General features: G+C 38.2%; 1 protein-coding gene and 1 non-coding gene across 32 annotated transcripts in view; one reads left to right on the top strand and one right to left on the bottom strand.

Annotated features, from left to right (window-relative positions):
• NEK11 (NIMA related kinase 11) overlaps window positions 1–19,311 on the top strand; it is a 327,824-nt gene that overhangs the window by 66,361 nt on the left and 242,152 nt on the right. The window contains exon 1 of one of the 31 annotated variants that reach the window (XM_063610753.1): window positions 1,444–1,569. The exons of 29 other annotated variants lie outside the window; for them this stretch is intronic. The gene's annotated coding sequence lies outside the window, so the exon portion shown is untranslated. Of the gene's footprint in view, window positions 1–1,443; window positions 1,574–19,311 lie in introns of those variants that run through there. One more of the 31 variants, XM_063610751.1, reaches the window with a different exon arrangement.
• Window positions 6,216–6,322, bottom strand: LOC129492337 (U6 spliceosomal RNA). Its single transcript, XR_008660800.1, has one exon. It is a non-coding gene; the product is annotated as a U6 spliceosomal RNA (small nuclear RNA).

Genomic DNA, 19,311 nt, shown 5'->3' with positions numbered 1-19,311 from the left:
TGTGAGATGGTATCTCACTGTGGTTTTGATTTGCATTTCTCTGATGGCCAGTGATGAGGAGCATTTCTTCATGTGTTTTTTGGCTGCATAAATGTCTTCTTTTGAGAAGTGTCTGTTCATGTCCTCTGCCCACTTTTTGATGGGGTTGTTTGTTTTTTTCTTGTAAATTTGTTTGAGTTCATTGTAGATTCTGGATATTAGCCCTTTGTCAGATGAGTAGGTTGCAAAAATTTTCTCCCATTGTGTAGGTTGCCTGTTCGCTCTGATGATAGTTTCTTTTGCTGTGCAGAAGCTCTTTAGTTTAATGAGATCCCATTTGTCGATTTTGGCTTTTGTTGCCATTGCTTTTGGTGTTTTAGACATGAAGTCCTTGCCCACGCCTATGACCTGTTTTTCTTAAGAGTATGACATGTATTTTGTTTTTATAGGGATTTGAAATAATGAATGTTGAAAAAGTGACTATCAGAGCTTTTCTCCTAGTAGATTTTCAATAATGAAAGTAATTATAATTGTTCGTTATTTCACTGTTTCTCACCCCCCTTTCCACCCTCCAGCTGTTTTCTAGAAGTCAAGCTAGTTTTTACCTCTGAGATTTTGTTGTGTAGCCTTTAGTATGAGGATTCATGCCAAAAGGAAGAAATATGCAAATTCTTTTTTTTTTTTTTTTTTTTTTTTTTTTTTTTTTTTTTGAGACAGTCTCACTTCATTGCCAGGCTGGAGTGCAGTGGCACAATCTCGGCTCACTGCAACCTCCGCCTCCCGGGTTGAAGCAATTCTCCTGCCTCAGCCTCCCGAGTAGCTGTGACTACTGGTGCGTGCCACCACGCCCAGCTAATTTTTGTATTTTTAGTAAAGATGGGGTTTCTGCATGTTGGCCAGGATGTTCTCCATCTCCTAACCTTGTGATCCGCCCACCTCAGCCTCCCAAAGTGCTGGGATGACAGGCGTGAGCTACCATGCCCGGCCGCAAATTCTTAAACACTAATAGGCCTGATAGTAACTTTGAGGCAAGTACTTTCCGATCTGATTGTACTATAAAACGGAACATTTGAAATTTCCTCGTATGTTTCTTTTTTATGCAAAAGTATTTAAACAAACCAAGTAAGCAGGTTGAATTTTGCAATCTTGAATCTCTAGTAGGTGCCAATAGACTATTACAAGTAAATTTGGCAATGACATGCAGCCACCAGGCTTACTAGTTCTCAGAGGGTCCTTATAGAACTTCATATTGGGTGTGTTGTGTCTAGTATTAGAAACAAATCCTTTTCTGTGCTTCAGAGCCACTGCTTATAGTCCTGAAGCCTGTTTGGGACCACCACCCCCCAGAATTGGTTATTTATAGATGAGGAACACCCCTGGAATTTCACCATTGTGACATTCATTGGTGATCATCCTTCCTACTGTGAACTCAAATCAGGCATCCACACGTTGGGGCTGTCCACACCTTAGGACTGTCTTCAGTGGTTTGCATTGCTGGGATTGCTGCTGATTGAAGGAACTAAGCATTGTTTTCAGAGTGGTGGGTCCCATCGGGGCCCTCTGATTTTCCTGGGCAAGCTCCATCTAGGAGTAGGTAGGCCTCCCTGAATTTATCCTGTGTCAATTCTATGGGTCTAGATTTTGTCCAGTTGGGGAAGGCTGTAAATAATAAGAGTGTCTAATGTTTTTATGTACCTAAACTGATCCATTTGTGATTTTTATAAATATCAAAATTAAAGTCATTTGGTTTGTTCCATTTACTTTCTTAAACTATGAAATATTTTGACCTTTTAATGAAAAACAATAAAAATAAGACACTGATTTTTACCTGAAATTGTTAAATCTAACAATTGAAAAGCAAAACTAGTTTCGTTTAAAAGAAATGCACTAATGCACTAATAGAAAGCGATCTGCAAACCCGGTAGAGTTTATGACATTTGGGGTAAGGCTTTGGCTGTCATATGAATTTATATAAATACAAGTGTTTAAAAATAGAATCATACTAATTTATTTCAAATGTTTTTTTAAAAAACCCTGTGCTTTATAGGTAAAAGCATTATTTCACATTATTTCACATCACTGAAGAATAAGTTCTGCCATTTCTTATTCATCTACATTTACCTCAGCAAAAAGAACACTATCTCTAAAAGAATTTGAAAAAAATACTAAACTCAAGATGTTCATTTATATTATGAGAAATGAAAATCATAATACTGCATGGCATTCTTCAGTACCTATTTAGAAGCTAGTTTTTTTCTTGTTTTGCTTTTAAGAGCATAATGTGGCTTGACATTTCCCCCATGTTTTATGCAGTCTCTTAAAGTGCACTTCCAAAATTCTAGGAAAATGTCCTCGGGTTGTACAATATAATGACAAAGGATCTCCTCCCTCACTGCCTTTACCTCCATTTATTGGTATTCTCCTAAGTAATGAAACAAAGTTTCAAAAACATGTTATTGTACAATGACTCTTATTCAACCCTGCCTTTCTCAAATACATCTTTTGCCTTTGGAGTTGTTCAAATTTTAGACTAAATGTTTCCACTGACAGGCTAAATATCAAGTACATGGCCTGTTTATATATTGCCTAGCATCATGCCTCAAAGTTTGTTCCGTGGACCACCTGTCCTAGAGTCACGAAGGATGCTTGTTAAAAATACAGATTCCTTGGGCCTATGTGGATTTACTGAGTTGGAGTTATTGTTGCTAATGTCTAGGGATATGCATTTTAAACAAGCAACTTGGAAGATTCTGATGTATAAAATTTGAGGTCCACTGGAAGGATGCTTATTTAATGGAGATATGGTAGGGTACGAAGAACAGCATTTTAAGATGTCAATCCAGTGAATTAATAAGGGAAGCTTTTTCATTATTTTATTTTGCGATGGAGTCTTGCTCTATTGCCCAGTCTTGAGGGCAGTGATGGGATCTTGGCTCACTGTAACCTCTGCCTCCTAGGTTCAAGTGATCCTCCCACTTCAGCCTCCCGAGTAGCTGGGATTACAGGCGTGTGCCACCATGCCCGGCTAATTTTTGTGTTTTTAGTAGAGACGGGGTTTCATCATGCTGGCCAGGCTGGTCTCGAACTCCTGACCTCAAGTGATCTGCCTGCCTTGGCCTCTGAAAGTGCTGGGATTACAGGCGTGAGCCACTGCACCTGATCTGCATTTACTGAGTCGGAGTTATTGATGATAATGATAATGATAATTGATGATAATAGGGATATGCATTTTAAACAAGCAACCTGGAAGATTTTGATGCATAATATTTGAGGTCCACTGGAAGAATGCTTATTTAATGGAGATATGGTAGGGTATGAAGGAAGAGCATTTTAAGTTGTCAATCCAGTGAATTAATAAGAGAAGCTTTTTCATTTTAAAATAAAAAGTAGGACAGAATAATTTTTGAAGTTCCTTTTAGCCTTAAACATTGCAGGGATTTTTTTGTTTTTGTTTTTATTTTAAATTCAGGCTTCTGAGAATGCTCTTCTTTTGCCTTTTAAGGTTGTAAGTGCTTTGATTGCCAATGTTAATACAAGGATTAACTTTTAAAATCAAATCCTTTGAGGATTTAAAATTTGATAATAACAATCAAAGGTGGGGTTGAGAACACTGAATTTGGGTTGTTCTTCATTTCTTTAAAGCCTCGGCATTTCAAAGGCAATCTGTCATTGGCTAACTGGGATGGTGAAAGGAGATACTATTAATCCATCAAATGTTATAGTTTGGGTTACAGATTTTCAAAACCTTAGAAGTTAACATCAAGTCTTTTATTGCAACCTTCAAGGGATAATATTAGTGAAGGAAAACATTTTTTGATAGCCGTATAGACTTAGGGCAATATTAATTTTAGGTCAGTTAAAGTCAATACATTTTTCATGAAAGTTATTTTAGCAATAAAAGTCAGTATTAAATATTTCTCAAGGACAAAGTTAAGAAAACAGAATATACTTGCAGATATTGTAATAAGAATTTCTTAGACCAACGCATTACATTTCATCAAAAACATTAGCTTTTTACTTTAAAGACAGCTTAGAGAAAGAAAGTAATGCTTTTCATATTGCTGAGTTAAAATCAGACTAAAAACTGTATTTCCTTGTTGTGTCAAATCATAATTTGTTGTGTCTAAATCTTTGAGTGACTTGTCTATTATAATTAAATCCTTAGAAAAAATCAGAGGTTTCTGTTTATTTTTTGTGTTTTTTGAGATTGGGGTTTCATTCTGTCACCAGGCTGGAGTGCAGTGGTGCAACCATAGCTCACTGCAGCCTCAATCTCCTGGACTCAAATGCTCTTCCCACTCCAGGCTCGCAAGCAGCTGAGAATATAGGCATGACACCAGGCCGGGCTAATTTTAAAATTGTTTTTTAGAGATGGGATCTTGCTATGTTGCCCAGGCTGGTTTCAAGCTTCTGGCGTTAAGTGATCATCCTACCTCAGCCACCTGAGTTACTGGGATTACAGATGTGAGTGATTGCATCTGGCTGTGTTTATTAAAGGGCACAGTAAATGCAAAACAAATAGTTTTTCTTGAGGATAAACATGTCAAATGGAAATAGGAAGAATAACTTGAGGAGCACAAGACACAGATCTTGGATTAATTTAATCTTTCAGTGTTCTCTCTTCCTGTTGATTTCACATAGCCCTTGCTTAATGCTAACAACAGGTATCTTTCTTCTTTTTAAAGTTCTATCCAGAAGGCAGTGGGGAGTTTGGCTATTTCCTTTGGACATTTCACTTTGAGGCCTGTTATTGAAGGCCCTTTTCTGGTTTTTCCTTCAAGAGTCTAAATATATATTTATTTAATTACAGGAAATCAGGCACTTAATATCAATGCAGGAAACAGACACACAACTTTTACCTACCTCTGTTGTTCTGCATTTCTCCTTCCACTTGAAAGATTGTAAGCAGGTGATTGTCAGACCAACAATAAATGTCAATCAGAGAGCATGCATCCATATGGCAAGGTAACCCAGAAAACATAATTATGCTCATTCACAAAAAATAAAGAAGTTGATACAAAATGTATAGAATTTAATATTTCTTTAACACAGTTTAAAAATGACAATAGGACGTGAAAAGCAGCATTGCAGTTTGGGGATAAATTCCTGAAAGGAATGCTATTTTAATGCACAAATGTCTCCAAATTTTAGTATTATAACCGTTAAAAACTTTAAATAAATTAAATTTACCAAAGTTTATTTAAGCACACACACAAAAAATTTCTTGAATTGGGCAAACTTCAGAACTTGAAGAAGTTCGGACAGCTCCTTCTGCCCAGCAACCTGAGCAATGAGCTTTTATGGGATGGACACAAAAGCAAAGTAGAGAAATCATTTGATTAGCTATAGCTAGGCATTTGCCTTATTTGGGCATGGTGTGATGATTTGGCTGCCTGTGATTGGCTGAAACTCAGCTATTTGTTCTGTGTATTGGTTTGTTTACATAGTACGTTAGGGTGAGGTTTGCTGCACAGGAATGCAAGGTATGGAGGCAGCTTCAGGCCAAATTTAAGTTAATTTAACAATTTCTCCCTTTTAGTCAGTCTCTCAAAATTGGGCATTGATGCCACTCTGTCACTATCGTCATGGACTTGTTTGGTTTTGGTATGAAATACATAATTCATGGCATCAGGCTAGTTGAATGATTCCTTATGTTCTCTTTGTGTTTTTGTTATTTTAACAGTAGTGAGACCATTTGATGTACAACAGATGGCTGTATATGAGCATTTAAGACACATGAGAGAATATAGCACACCAGGGAGACTATTGTGATGGTTATCAGGAGGAGAATACTAAGAGAGTGAAGTGTATTCCTTAACAGAGGCCACCATGAACCAAAACAATTATAATAAAATCAATCAAAAAAATGAGCCACAAGAGGAATCTACTTGTTTTAACCAAGTAGCTTGTTTGTTTACTTTTTAAAACTGAGTTTCTACCATATCAGACATATTTATGAAAGGGCAGCATGAGATATTAGCCATTGCATACATATTCCCATATTCATCGAGTAGTCCAAAACAGTCTAAAACAATGTTAGCAAGAGAATTTATAAAGGATTCTGGGCAACGATAGCCTTTGCAATAGAATCAGCTATAGTAGCTGATATTTGAGATAGATTTCTAATGATAACTCTGTATACATTTATGCCAAGCCAAAGAAGAACGATTCTACAAAAGATGCCCATTTAGAGCCATTTAAGCCTGCCAGAAAATTCCTCTTTATTATTTTTATTTTTAAATATGGAACGCTTCATGAATTTCCGTGTCATCCTTGCACAGAGGCCATTCTAACCTCCTCTGTATCGTTCCAATTTTAGTATATGTGCTGCCAAAGCAAGCACAATTTCTCGTTAATCCATGGGACAAATTAAGAGATACAGAACAATGTTCAGTTTCCAGTTGCTTATGAAGTGACAGTGGTACTGTTAGAATCTCTAATCCACATTGGTCCCTTATTTTCCACTTAAGATAAGGAATTGCCCACACATATGGTTGATCATTAAATCCTCCACAGATAAAAATATATCCTGGAGGGGCACAAGAGATAGTTCCTTGTGTGATACGTTGTGTGTTAGAAATCACCAGTTGGGAAGCACTGGTAATATTTATCCAAGGGTCCATTATTGAATCATTGTATGGTAGATTACTTCTTACAATGAAGGGATTAGGATTATAAAGTTGTCTACAAACTGTCAACTTATCTTTCTTTTGGTTTTCTTAGTTTCTGGCATAATTTAGCTGCAAAACCCTCAATATAGGTTTTTCCTACTATTAGATTTAAACACAAGTCTGAATATATGAATCTAGAAACCTAATCCTGTGGAAAGAACCAGATGTGCAATTTTTTTTTTTTTTGAGACAGAGTCTCTCTCTGTTGGCCAGGCTGGAGTGCAGTGGCGTGATCTCGGCTCACTGCAACCTCCGCCTCCTCGGCTCAAGCAATTCTCCTGCCTCAGCCTCCTGAGTAGCTGGGATTACAGGCATGTGCCACCACGCCTGGCTAATTTTTGTATTTTTAGTAGAGATGGGGTTTCACCATGTTGGCCAGGCTGGTCTCAAACTCCTGACCTCAGGTAATCCACCCGCTTCTGCCTCCCAAAGTGCTGGGATTACAGGCATTGAGCCACTGCGCTTAGCCCAGATGTGCAATTTGAACAAATAGTCACACTTGGAATATTAGTGAAATTTGTTACATGGTGAACTAGAATATCACTAAGATCATATAGGGATTCAGGTTTAACATGACATAGTCAACATTCAGTCTAGTTCCCTGCAAAAGCTATCAATTATGAAATCTTAATTATCACATTATCTTGCCATATATAAACAGAAAAGAAAACAAAGAGGAAAGGGAACAAAGATTTCATAGTGACAGAGGAGAACAGTCTTGACCTGTGATCTTGGGAAAGCTGTCCACATCTAGGATGCCATTTTCTTCTGGAGAAAAGCTTCCCTAGTCGGCTTTACCTTGAGATCTCCAGTGGATTTACTGTCCCAAGAGTCTGGAGGGGCTCTCTTGAGTTGAGATATAGGGATCCAAGGCTTGAGGCCCTGAAATTTTGCAGTAGTGTGGGTGGTGGGAAGAACTTGGTATGGTCTTTTTCAGTGAGGCTCAAGGGCAGTCTTTCTCTGGTGTTGCTTCCAAAAGACCCATTCAGTGGGTTCTAGATCATGAAAGATCTAGTTGTCATCAACTGATGGGTCGCAAAGGGTTTCTTTTAACTGGTAAAAATATACTTTAGCATAATGCATTAAAATCTTTCAATATTAAGTCATGTCGGGACTTATAAAAGTGTGAGATTCGTGAGGTTCTATTATTAGGGCCATACACCTTCCGGTAACTATTTTATAAGGGGTCAGTCTGTGTTTTCCAAGGGGTTGGATCTGACTGCCATCAATCAGTAATACCTTTGAACAAGGTAATACAGTCAATTCAGTTAGCTTTGCCTAATACTATTGTGTTTGTAATAAGTTATTTAACTGCTTTATAACTTGTCCAGTGAAATGAGCACCTCTACCACTGGAGATTTCTCCAAGAATATTCCATAAAGCAAACACATTTCATGATAACCTTTTAGCTACTGTTATATCAGCAACCTTCCTGCATGACGGGAAAGCTTCTGTATATCCAGAAAATATTCATTGAAGGTAGGAATTGAGTGATGTCCATCTGTAAGTATTCAAATGATCCAGCAGGTGCTGGAAATGTATCATCTGAGTGTTTTATTGTCTTGTCAAAATCATGGGTTTGACAAACCAGACAGTGGTTATAAACCATTTTAGGAATTTTAGAACAGACAGCCTGCCAGTATTTTTTAAAATAATTGGGATTATTTTCTCTCTCCTATGATGAGTTAAGGAGTACAGAGCTTTTAATAATTAAAGCTTTAAGGACTCAGGAAGGACCAAGCAACTGTCCAAGCCCTCCATTAGTCCCCACTTAACATTGAATTTACATCCTTTTAAATACCAGTTGATGTCTCCAATTCAGGCACAAAGCATTGTTTATGAAATAGTTCATCATAGGTAATTTGACTTGGATCAATCTTATGGAGCTCATTCAAATTGTATATCTTAACAATTTCAGTACTGGCTGACTTACTATGAAAACCTGCCAAAGCATTTCCTTAGCAACCAATTAATTCGTGTTCTGCTTGATGTGGGGTTAGTGGTTTTATGAACCAATCAATTTATTCATTAGAGTTCTAGAAATTCTTATCTAATCTAACTGTGTGAACCTAAGGTTATCAGAAACCTATGTTGTCAGAGTTCTTTCCATGAATCCCCTCAAAGATGAAAAATTTAGGTTTATAGTTGTTTTCAGTAACTTTCAGGAAAATACCAAAGTAAAACAATCAACTGTCTGTGGATGGCAAGACTTTAAATGATAATGGTTAAATGTCTGATGAAAATTAATTATAATGCAATTGACAAGAAAATTTTGTTTCCTTTTCTGTATATACAATATTTTAAAATAATTAAAATTATGAGTGATAGTAATATGTCAAGACCATCAAGTTTCTGGGAATTTCATATAATTTCTGGAAAACATATTAATAACATGCTCATGCAATATAACTTAAAGATGGTTCAGCAACACTTATTATTTGACAATGCTTCCCATGTAATTTAACACATCAAATAAGCCTAATTAGTTTAACATCTCTCTTTTTTATAAGAAGAGAGGAAAAAATTCCTTTGAGAAATTCCAGAGGTCAGTTTGGAAACTTCCAAAGTTGGCTTGAGGTCGAAAGGCCTTAATTTAATGCTTGATTTTGAGAAGTGGTTAAAAAATGTCAAAGGGTTTAAAATACTTAATTAAAATAGGATCATAGGTCACTGGCAACAATAGTCATTTAAGCGGAGTGATAATTAAAATACTTCAAATAAAGTTACATAATTATAGAAAAACCTTAGCTTTTTAAATAGAGAGAACTGTTTTCTTGAGTGATCAAAAGACTAATAAAGAGCACATGAAGCACAGGAAATTGTCTTTTTTAAAAAATTGACATATTTTTGTTAGAGAGGGTACATCTATAGGTTTGTTACATGGGTATATTGCACCCAGGTAGTGAACATAGTACCCAATAGGTAGTTTTTCAACTCACATCCCCCTTCCTCCCTCCCCTATCTAGTAGTTGGCAGTGTCTATTGTTCCTCTGTTTATATCCATGTGTGCTCAATGTTTAGCTCCCACTTATAACATGTGATATTTGGTTTTCTGTTCCTGTATTGGTTTGCTTAGGATTATGGCCTCCAGCTTCATCCATGTTGCTGTAGAGGACATGATTTCATTCCATTTTTATGGCTGTGGAGTATTCCATGGTGTATATGTATCATATTTTCTTTATCCAATCAGTGATTGGTGGGCACCTAAGCTGATTCCATGTCTTTGCTGTTGTGAATAGTGTGGTGATGAACATTATGCATGCATATGTCTTTTTGGTAGAATGATCTATTTTCCTTTGGGTATATTCACAGTAATGAGATTGCTGGGTTGAATAATAGCTCTGTTTTGAGTTCTTTGAGGAATCTCCAAACTGCTTTCCACAGTGGCTGAACTAATTTACATTCCCATCAACACTGGGTAAGCATTTACTTTTCTCCACAGCCTTGCCGTTATCTGTTGTTTTTTGACTTTTTAAAAATGGCCATTCTGACTGGTATGAGATGGTAACTCATTATGGTTTTGATTTGCATTTCTCTGATGATTAGTGATGATGAGCATTTTTTCATGTTTCTTGGCCACTTGTATATCTTCTTTTGAGGAGTGCCTGTTCATGTCCTTTGCCCACTTTTTTTTTTTTTTAGACAGAGTCTCACTCTGTTGCCCAGGCTGGAGTGTAGTGGCGCAATCTCTGCTCACTGCAACCTCCGCCTCCTGGGTTCAAGCGATTTTCCTGCCTCAGCCTCCTGAGTAGCTGGGATTACAGATGCGCACCACCACACCTGACTAATTTTTGTATTTTTCGTAGAGATGGGGTTTCACCATGTTGGTCAGGCTGTTCTCTAACTCCTGACCTTTGCCTACTTTTAAATGTTTTTGGTTTTTTTCTTCCTTGTTGATTTAACTTCCTTATAGATTCTGGATATTAAACCTTTGTTGGATGCATCATTAGTCAATATTTTATTCCATTCTGTACGTCATTTGTTTACTCTGTTGATAGTTTCTTTGGCTGTGCAGATGCTCTTTCGTTTAATTAGGTCCCACTTGTTTTGTTTTAGTTGCAACTGCTTTTGAGAACTTAGCCAGAAATTCTTTGCCAAGACCAATGTCAAGAAGGGCATTTCTTAGGTTTCTTCTAGAATTTTTATAGTTTGATGATTTACATTAAAATCTTTGATCAATCTTGAGTTAATTTTTGTATGTGGTAAAAGGTAAGGGTCCAGTTTCAGTCTTCTGCATATGGCCAGCCAGTTATCCCAGGACCATTTATTGAAAAGGGATCCTTTCTCCATTCCTTGTTTTTGTTGGCCTAGTCAGAGATCAGATGGTTGCGTGTGGCTTTATTTCTGAGTTTTCTATTCTGTTCTACTGGTTTATGTGTCTGTTTTTGTACTAGTATCATGCTTTTTGTTTACGATAGCCTTATAATACAGTTTGAAGTCAGGTAGTGTGATGCCTCCAGCTTTGTTCTTTTCCTTAGGATTGCCTTGGCTATTCAGGCTCTTTTTTGGTTCCATGTGAATGTTAGTTTTTTCTAATTCTGTGAAGAATGATGCTGGTAGTTTGATAGGAATAGTGTTGAATCTGTAGATTGCTTAGGGCAGTATGGCTATTTTAACAATATTGATTCTTCCAATCCGTAAGTATGGAATGTTTTTTCTATTTATTAGCATCATCACTGATTTCTTTCAGCAATGTTTTATATTTCTCCTTGTAGAGATCTTTCACCTCTATGGTTAGCTGTATTCCTGGGCATTTCATTTTCTTTGTGGCTATTTTAAATGGGATTGTGTTCTTGATTTGACTCTCAGCCTGGACATTATTGGTTTATAGAAATGCTATTGATTTTTGTACATTGATTTTGTATCCTGAAACCTTACTAAAATTGTTTATCAGTTCTAATAGTCTTCTGGTGGAGTCTTTAGGTTGTTTTAGGAATAGAATCATATTGTCAGCAAAGAGAGATAGCTGACTTCGTTTTGGATGCCTTTTATTTCTTTCTCTTGCCCAGTTGCTCTGGCTAGGACTTCCAGTAGTATGTTGAATAGGAGTGGTAAGAGTGGGCACCCTCATCTTGTTCCAGTTCTCAAAGAGAATGGTTCCAGTTTTTACCATTCAGTATGATGTTGGCTGAGAATTCTTCATAAATGGCTCTTATTATTTTGAGGTGTGTTCCTTTAATGCCTGGTCTGTTGAGGGTTTTTATCATGGATATTGGATTTTCTTTTTCTGCATTTATTAAGATGATCATATGGTTTTTGCTTTTAATTTTGTTTATGTGGTGGGTGAATCACATTTATTGATTTGTGTATGTTGAGCCAACCTTGCATCCCAAAAATAAAGCCTACTTGGGCCGGGCACGATGTCTCATGCCTGTAATCCCAGCACTTTGGGAGGTGGAGGCAGGCGGATCACGAGGTCAGGAGTTGGAGACTGGTCTGGCCAACATGGTGAAATCCCGTCTCTACTAAAAATATAAAGAATTAGCTGGTGGCTACTCAGGAGGCTGAGGCAGGATAATTGCGTGAACCTGGGAGGCCAAGGTTGCAATGAGCTGAGATTGTGCCATTGCACTCCAGCACGAGTGACACTGCAAGACTCTGTCTCCAAATAAATAAATAAATAAATAAATAAATAAATAAATAAAGCAAGCCTACTTGATTTTGGCGTATTAACTTTTTGCTGTGCTACTGGATTCAGTTTGCTATGTTTTATTGAGGATTTTTGCATCTATGTTCATCATGGATATTGGCCTGAAGTTCTCCTTTTTTGTTGTGTCTTTGCCAGATTTTGGTATTAGGCAGTTGCTGGCTTCATAGAATGAATTAGGGAGGAGCCCCTCCTCCTCGATTTTTTTGGAATAGTTTTAGTAGGATTGGTACTAGTTCTTTTTGTACAACTGGTAGAATTCAGCTGTGAATCCATCTGGTGCAGGACTTTTTTGGTTGGTAGGTTTTATTATTATTATTATTGCAGAACTCAGTATTGGTCTATTCAGAGTTTTAATCTCTTCCTGATTCAGTCTTGGGAGATTGTGTGTTTCCAGGAATTTGTTTGTTTCCTCTAGATTTTCTATTTTGTGTGTGTAAGTTGGTCGTAGTATTCTCTGAGGATCTTTCGTATTTCTATGGGATTGGTTGTAATATCATCTTTGTCATTTCTGATTATGCTTATTTGGATCTCTTTTTTTGTTGTTAATCTAGCTAGAGGTCTACCAATCTTGTTTATTTTTTATAAGAACCAACTCTTGGTGTCATTGACCTTTTGTATAGATTTTTGCATCTGAGTTTCATTCAGTTCTTCTTTAATTTTAGTTATTTATTTTCTTCTGCTAGCTTTAGGGTTGGTTTGTTCTTTTTTCCTAGTTCCTTTAGGTCCAAAGTTAAATAGTTAATTTGAGCTCTTTCTAACTTCTTGATGAAGGTATTTAGTACTACAAACTTTCCTCTTAACATGTTCAGCTACACCCTGGATATTTTGGTATGTTGTGTCTCTATTGTCATTAATTTCAAAGAATTGTTTGATTTCTGCCTTAATTTTGTTGTTAACCCAGAAGTTATTCAGGAGCAAGTTGTTTAATTTCCATGTAACTGTGTAGTTTTGAGAGGTCTTCTTGATATTGATTTATATTTTTATGCACTGTGATCTGAGAATATGCTTGGTATGATTTCAAGTTTTTGAATTTATTGAGACTTGCTTTATGACTGAGCATGTGTTCGATCTTAGAATATGTTCCATGTGGAGAAGAGAAGCATATATATTCTGTGGTTGTTGGTTGCAGTGTTCTATAAATGTTTATTATGTCTAGCTGGTGAAGTGTTAAGTTCATAGTTTCTTTGTTAGTTTTCTGCCTTGATGGTATGTCTAATGCTGTCAGTGGGGTGCTGAAGCCTCACTGCATTATTATGTGGTTGTCTAAGTCTTTTCATAGGCCAAGAAGAACTTGTTTTATGAATCTGGCTACTATAGTACTGGGTGCATATATGTTTGGTATAGTTAAGCCTTCGTGTTCAATTAAACCTTTATCATTATGTAATGTCCCTCTGTGTTCTCCTTAATTTTTGTTGGTTTAAAATCTGGGTTATTTTATATGGGAATAGTGACTCCTGCTCTTTTTTGTTTTTTGTTTGAATAGTGAATCTTTCTCCATTCTCCATCCCTTTACTTTGAGCCCGTGTGTACCATTACATGTTAGATGGGTGTTAGCTTGCCACTCTATGGCTTTTATGTGGGATGTTTAGCTCATTTACATTCAGGGTTATTCTTCTTCTTCTTCTTTTTTTTTTTTTTTTTGAGACGGAGTCTTGCTCTGTCACCCAGGCTGTAGTGCAGTGGCATGATCTCGGCTCACTGCAAACTCCGCCTCCAGGGTTCACACCATTCTCCTGCCTTAGCCTGCCGAGTAGCTGGGACCACAGGCACCCACCACCACGCCTGGCTATTTTTTTGTATTTTTAGTAGAGATGGGGTTTCACTGTGTTATCGAGGATGGGCTTGATCTCCTGACCTCGTGATCCGCCCGCCTCGGCCTCCCAAAGTGCTGGGATTACAGGTGTGAGCCACTGCACCTGGCAGGGTTATTATTAATATGTGAGATATTGATCCTGTCATCATGTTGTTAGCCGGTTGTTATGTAGAGTTGCGATTGCTTTGTAGTCCCTGTGGGCTTTGTGCCTATGTGTGTTTTTGTGGTAGCAGGTGCCATTCTTTCAATTCCATGTTTAGCACTCCCTTAAGGACCACTTGTGAAGCTGGTCTAGTTAAAATGAATTCCCTCAGCATTTGCTTTTCTGAGAAGGGCTTTATTTCTCCTTCACTTATGAATCTTTGTTTGATGGGATATGAAATTCTTGGTTGAAATTTCTTTTATTTAAGAATGCTGAAAATAGTACCCCAATCTCTTCTGGCTTGTAAGGTTTCTGCTGAGAGGTTTGCTGCTAGCCTGATGGGTTTCCCTCTGTGCATGAATTGACTTTTCTCTCTTCCTTTAAGATTTTTTTTTTTACCTTGACCTTGGTGAATCTGATGACTATGTGCCTTGGGGATGGTTGACTTATATGGTGTCTAACCAAGGTTCTCTGTATTTATTCGTTTTGCATGTCATCCTCTCTAGCAACATTAGGGAATTTTCATGGACTGTATCCTCAAATATATTTTCTGAGTTGTTTATTCTCTCTCTCTCAGGAATACCATTGAGTCATAGATTTGGTCTCTTTATATAATCCTGTATTTCTCAGAAGTTTTATTCATTTTTAAAAATTATTTTTATTTTTGTCCAACTGAGTTGATTCGAAGAACTGGTCTTTGAGCTCTGAGATTCTTTCCTCAGCTTTGATCCTTCTGTTAATACTTTTGATTATATTATGAAATTCTTGTAGTGAATTTTTCAGCTCTAGAAGCTCAATTTGGTTTTTTCTTAAAAGGCTACTTCATCTTTCAGCTCTTAGATCATTTTACTAGATTCCTTGGAATCCTTGGGTTGGGTTTCAACTTTCTCCTGAATCTCCATCAGATTCCTTGTCATCCAGAGTCCACATTCTATGTCTGTCATTTCAGTCATTTTTGATTGGTTAAAAAGCATTGCTGGGGAGCTAGTGGACTTGTTTGGAGGTAAGGGTACACTCTGGCTTTTTGCATTGCCAGAACTCTTGAGTTGGTTCTTTCTCATCTGAGAAGGTTGGTGTTCCTTTAATTGTGGTGTAAATTGAGTACAGTTAGTTGGCTTCGTTTCTGGATGTTTTCAGAGGGCCAGTGCTCTATGCAGTTTCTTTATTTGTGGCTGAATTCTTACCCTTGGTCTTATAGGGGGTTATATTAGCAAAGCATTTTTGTTGTTGTAGTTTGGGCTGCAATCCAGTAGATGAAGCTTAAGCATATTTGCTGTTAGAGGCTCTTACTCTGCTGCATGGCTCCTTTGTATTTCCTGCCACTTGCAAGCTTGCTCTGTGGTGCAGTGGCAAGAGAGGTGACCCCTTCACCAAGTTTACTCCTGGGCCTTGGGGGAACTCCTTCCAATCACTGGCACTGTACCTGCATTTCTTTTGTTAGGTGTTTGGGCTGCAGGGTTCCCTCAGTCAGAGGCTGAAGTAGGGAGATAGACCATACCTTTTCAGTCTGGCTCTGTGGAGAAAGGCATGCCTATTCCTGCTGCAGCCCATGAACCCATGTGACTCAACCCTCTTAGTGCTCTGAGAGTGTGGGCTCCATTCCCACTCGAGTGCCTTAGTATTCCTAGGCTATGCACTGCAGCCCTGGGGAGAGATCAGGCTTTTTGTTCCTTCCCCACCTTGGGGGAAGCAGGGGTGGGGCTGCAGTGGCAGCAATGGCATACAGCCAGCCAGTTACCTCAGGGGGTGCCACCCCAAAGAAATGCATAGCCATGGCTAATTTGAGTGATCAGCTAGTGATGGGGCAGCTGTGCTGTGGGCCCAAGCTTGGGAGTAGGTGGCGGGGGGGGGGGGGGGGGCTCTGCCTAGGGAAGACCAAAGAAGATAGTTTGGCCTCTTCTCCATAGGATGGCTGTGGTGTGCTGTAGGCCTGCAACAACAATCAGGCTGTTTGTTCCCTTTCTAACCTGGGTGTTGGGGGTGATGGGTGGCTACTATGGTGGTGGCAATGACAGAGGGCCTGTCAGTTGTCTCTGGAAGCTCCACCCCAGAGAAATGCAGAACCACCACTAACTGATCAGGTGGGAGTGGCGCAGCTGCTCTGGGGGCCTAAGCTGGAAGGCCCTGCCCAATCAGGAGCAGCAAGTTCAGAGATCTGCATGGAAAACAGTCTGGCCACCTTACTGTATGGCAGCTGTGGCATGCTGGAGGCCAGTGACAGTTCTTAGATTCTTTACTCTCTCCCCAGCCTGAGGAGGCCAGCAGGGGCAGGGGCTGTAGCAGTGGCAATTGCAGCAGGCTTGTTAGTTGCCTCTGGGAGCTCCATCCCAGAGGAAAGAAGAGCGATGACCAGCTGGAATGTTCAGGTTGGAGCGGGGTGGCTGTGGTTGGACCTTGCCTGATGAGGTACAGTCTGCAGTTCATCCTCTCCTCAGCACTGTGCATGTGGTACCTATCCTAGGGGTGCACAAGAGAGCCTGAGCTCCTTTGTTGGTAGGGCTATGGCAGCTGGTACCAACATGCTTGGGGATCCAAGGCTCATGGAGCTCAATGTGGGCTTCAGTGGTAGCTCTGCACAGACTCCACAAGCTCTCTGTGTCAATCTGGAAGCCCAGGGGAGCTGGGGGCCTCTCCTGTGCCCAAGATTACAAAGCTCATGCAGACGTGTGCTCCCTGGGGACTCTCACTCATCCTTACCTTGCAGCTGGGAGCCTCCTCTGGCTCTGCACCAATCCTGGGTGGGCAGCTGTCCTGCCTTGCTCTTCTTTGCTTTCTGTGGGTCGCTGTTGCTTCTTTGATGAATCAAAACATGGCCACCTGTATGATCCACTTGCAGGATTAGTGTTTATTTGCCACTCTGCCTCTTCTCCATGAGAGCAGCATGCACTAAGTGCTTCTAGTCAGCCATCTTGGCAAGTCAGCCATCATGGCATTTCTTTTACTGACTTTCTTAATTATCTTGACAAAACGCAGAATATTTCCTTGGCCTAAAAGGTAAAAACAAAACAAACAAAAAACCTTTTCACAATTTCCTATTAAAAGTAGACCAGTACCTCAAGAAAAAGTTGTTTTAACATAAAGGATGAAATTCTAATTTCCCTTCATAGTGTTTTTGATATTAATGCTTAATTTTTAGAAAAATTTATAAATAGCACATCTAATCTTAGCTAGCTTATTCACATGTAAAATTTCTTTCCCAAGGTTTCTCCTCCACAGAGTTTTTGTATTAGTCCATTCTCAATGAAGAAATAGCCAAGACTGGGTAATTTATAAAGGAAAGAGGTTTAATTGGCTCACAGTTCCGCATGGCTGGGGAAGCCCCAGGAAACTTACAATCATGTTGGAAGGCAAAGGAGAAGCAGGCACTTCTTCACAGGGCAGCAGGATGGAGTGAGTGCAAGCAGGGGAGCTAGATGCTTATAAAACCATCAGATCTTGTGAGACTCACTCACTATCATGAGAACAGCATGGGGGAAACCACCCCCATGATTTGATTATCTCCACCTGGTCCTGCCCTTGACATGTGGAGATTATGGGGATTACAATTCAAGATGAGATTTTGGGTGGAGACACGCTAAACCATATCACTTTCTAATATCCAGTTAGTTTTTTTCCCCAAATATTTCTTTCTCATTTTGGACCAATCATTCTACTCTAGAACAAAAATTATTCTCTTTTTGTTTTAACAAAACAATACACATCCTCATAACTTATGCTTTTCCTTACCAAAAGCACATCTTACCTATATTGTATACTTGCATATAAAGTTTTTTCCTTATTATTTCTAGTAATTTTAGTTACATATTTTAATTAGAATTCTTAGCCCTTTATGACCTTAATTTCTAGTGAACACTAGGAAGCAAGCAAGTGTGAATATCATACCAGCAGTCTACAGATTGGAAAACCTGTGAATTATAATTCTAGGAGCATGTACTTTTTTATAATACATTTTTCAATGTGGCACAGAACATTTATTAACAGTCCCAACTGTCTTTAGTCTCTCTGTAGTAAGAAACTGTAGAGGAAGCAAATTTTTATTTCTGTCATGTTAGGGCTTTTTTTTTTTTTTTCCCATCCTTCGTAAGAATGTTAAAAGTTTCTGGTATAGAAAGGACATTTTTCACATGGGAATTCTATCTTACCTCTATTGAACTCTTGCTTTTAACAATTATGCTTGAAATGCTCATAAAGATGAGACATTAAATAGCCATCACCTTAAGTTATTTTTCTTGATGACAAGCTATGTCACATAGAGATAACATGAACTTATTTTACTAAATAAGCCTAGGGAAGAAGAGTTGTGCATCTGTATTATACTAAATGCTGACAACTCTGAAGGTATGCCTGAGTTAATCAAGCCAATATACTTTTATTAGCTACTATTTACCCAAGATTATCCAAGATTAAGTCAACTTGAAAAATGTTTTAGGTTTGTTTCTAAGGGTTTAAGGAATACCTATTTTATATAAGCACTTATTTTTCTTTAAGCCAATTAAATAGTTCTCTTTTACAACTTAATTTTGGCAATACCATAAGGAAAAAGAAATATATTACACATTCATAACATACATACTGACATATATAAATATAAACATAAAAACAGATCTTGTAGTATTCATTTAAAAATTTTAGCCAGGTGCCAAATACAATAACACAAAGCTCACTAATCTGGAAGTGAATTAAGACTTAAGATTTTTTCCATTAGACTTCTCTAAGGAATCTTTTAAAGAGGAAATCTTTGATTCATTTCATATTTTAGATATTTAATACTTCTGTGTATCCGTTAAAGAATGTGTCCCATTGCTTTTGTGGTGTGTTGGATCCTTTCTTCTCTAATGTGCCTCACAAGTGACCAGTTTTATCTGGGTTAAAACTTCACTGTGGCCACTGTAATTCTAGCTTGTCCTTAGTAAGGTTAACACATTTTAAAAAATGCACAGGTTCTGGGACCATAATTTTTGTACACGGAGAAAATTGTGCTTATTTTTGGTGTTTTTAAAGTGATACATTGGGTTGACATACATTGTGCACATGTACCCTAAAACAAAGTATAATA

Source organism: Symphalangus syndactylus, chromosome 10, assembly GCF_028878055.3.
Source record: "Symphalangus syndactylus isolate Jambi chromosome 10, NHGRI_mSymSyn1-v2.1_pri, whole genome shotgun sequence".
Taxonomy (NCBI): Eukaryota; Metazoa; Chordata; class Mammalia; order Primates; family Hylobatidae; genus Symphalangus; species Symphalangus syndactylus.
Note: the sequence above shows the minus strand (reverse complement) of the source record. Positions and strands in the feature narration are given on the sequence as shown.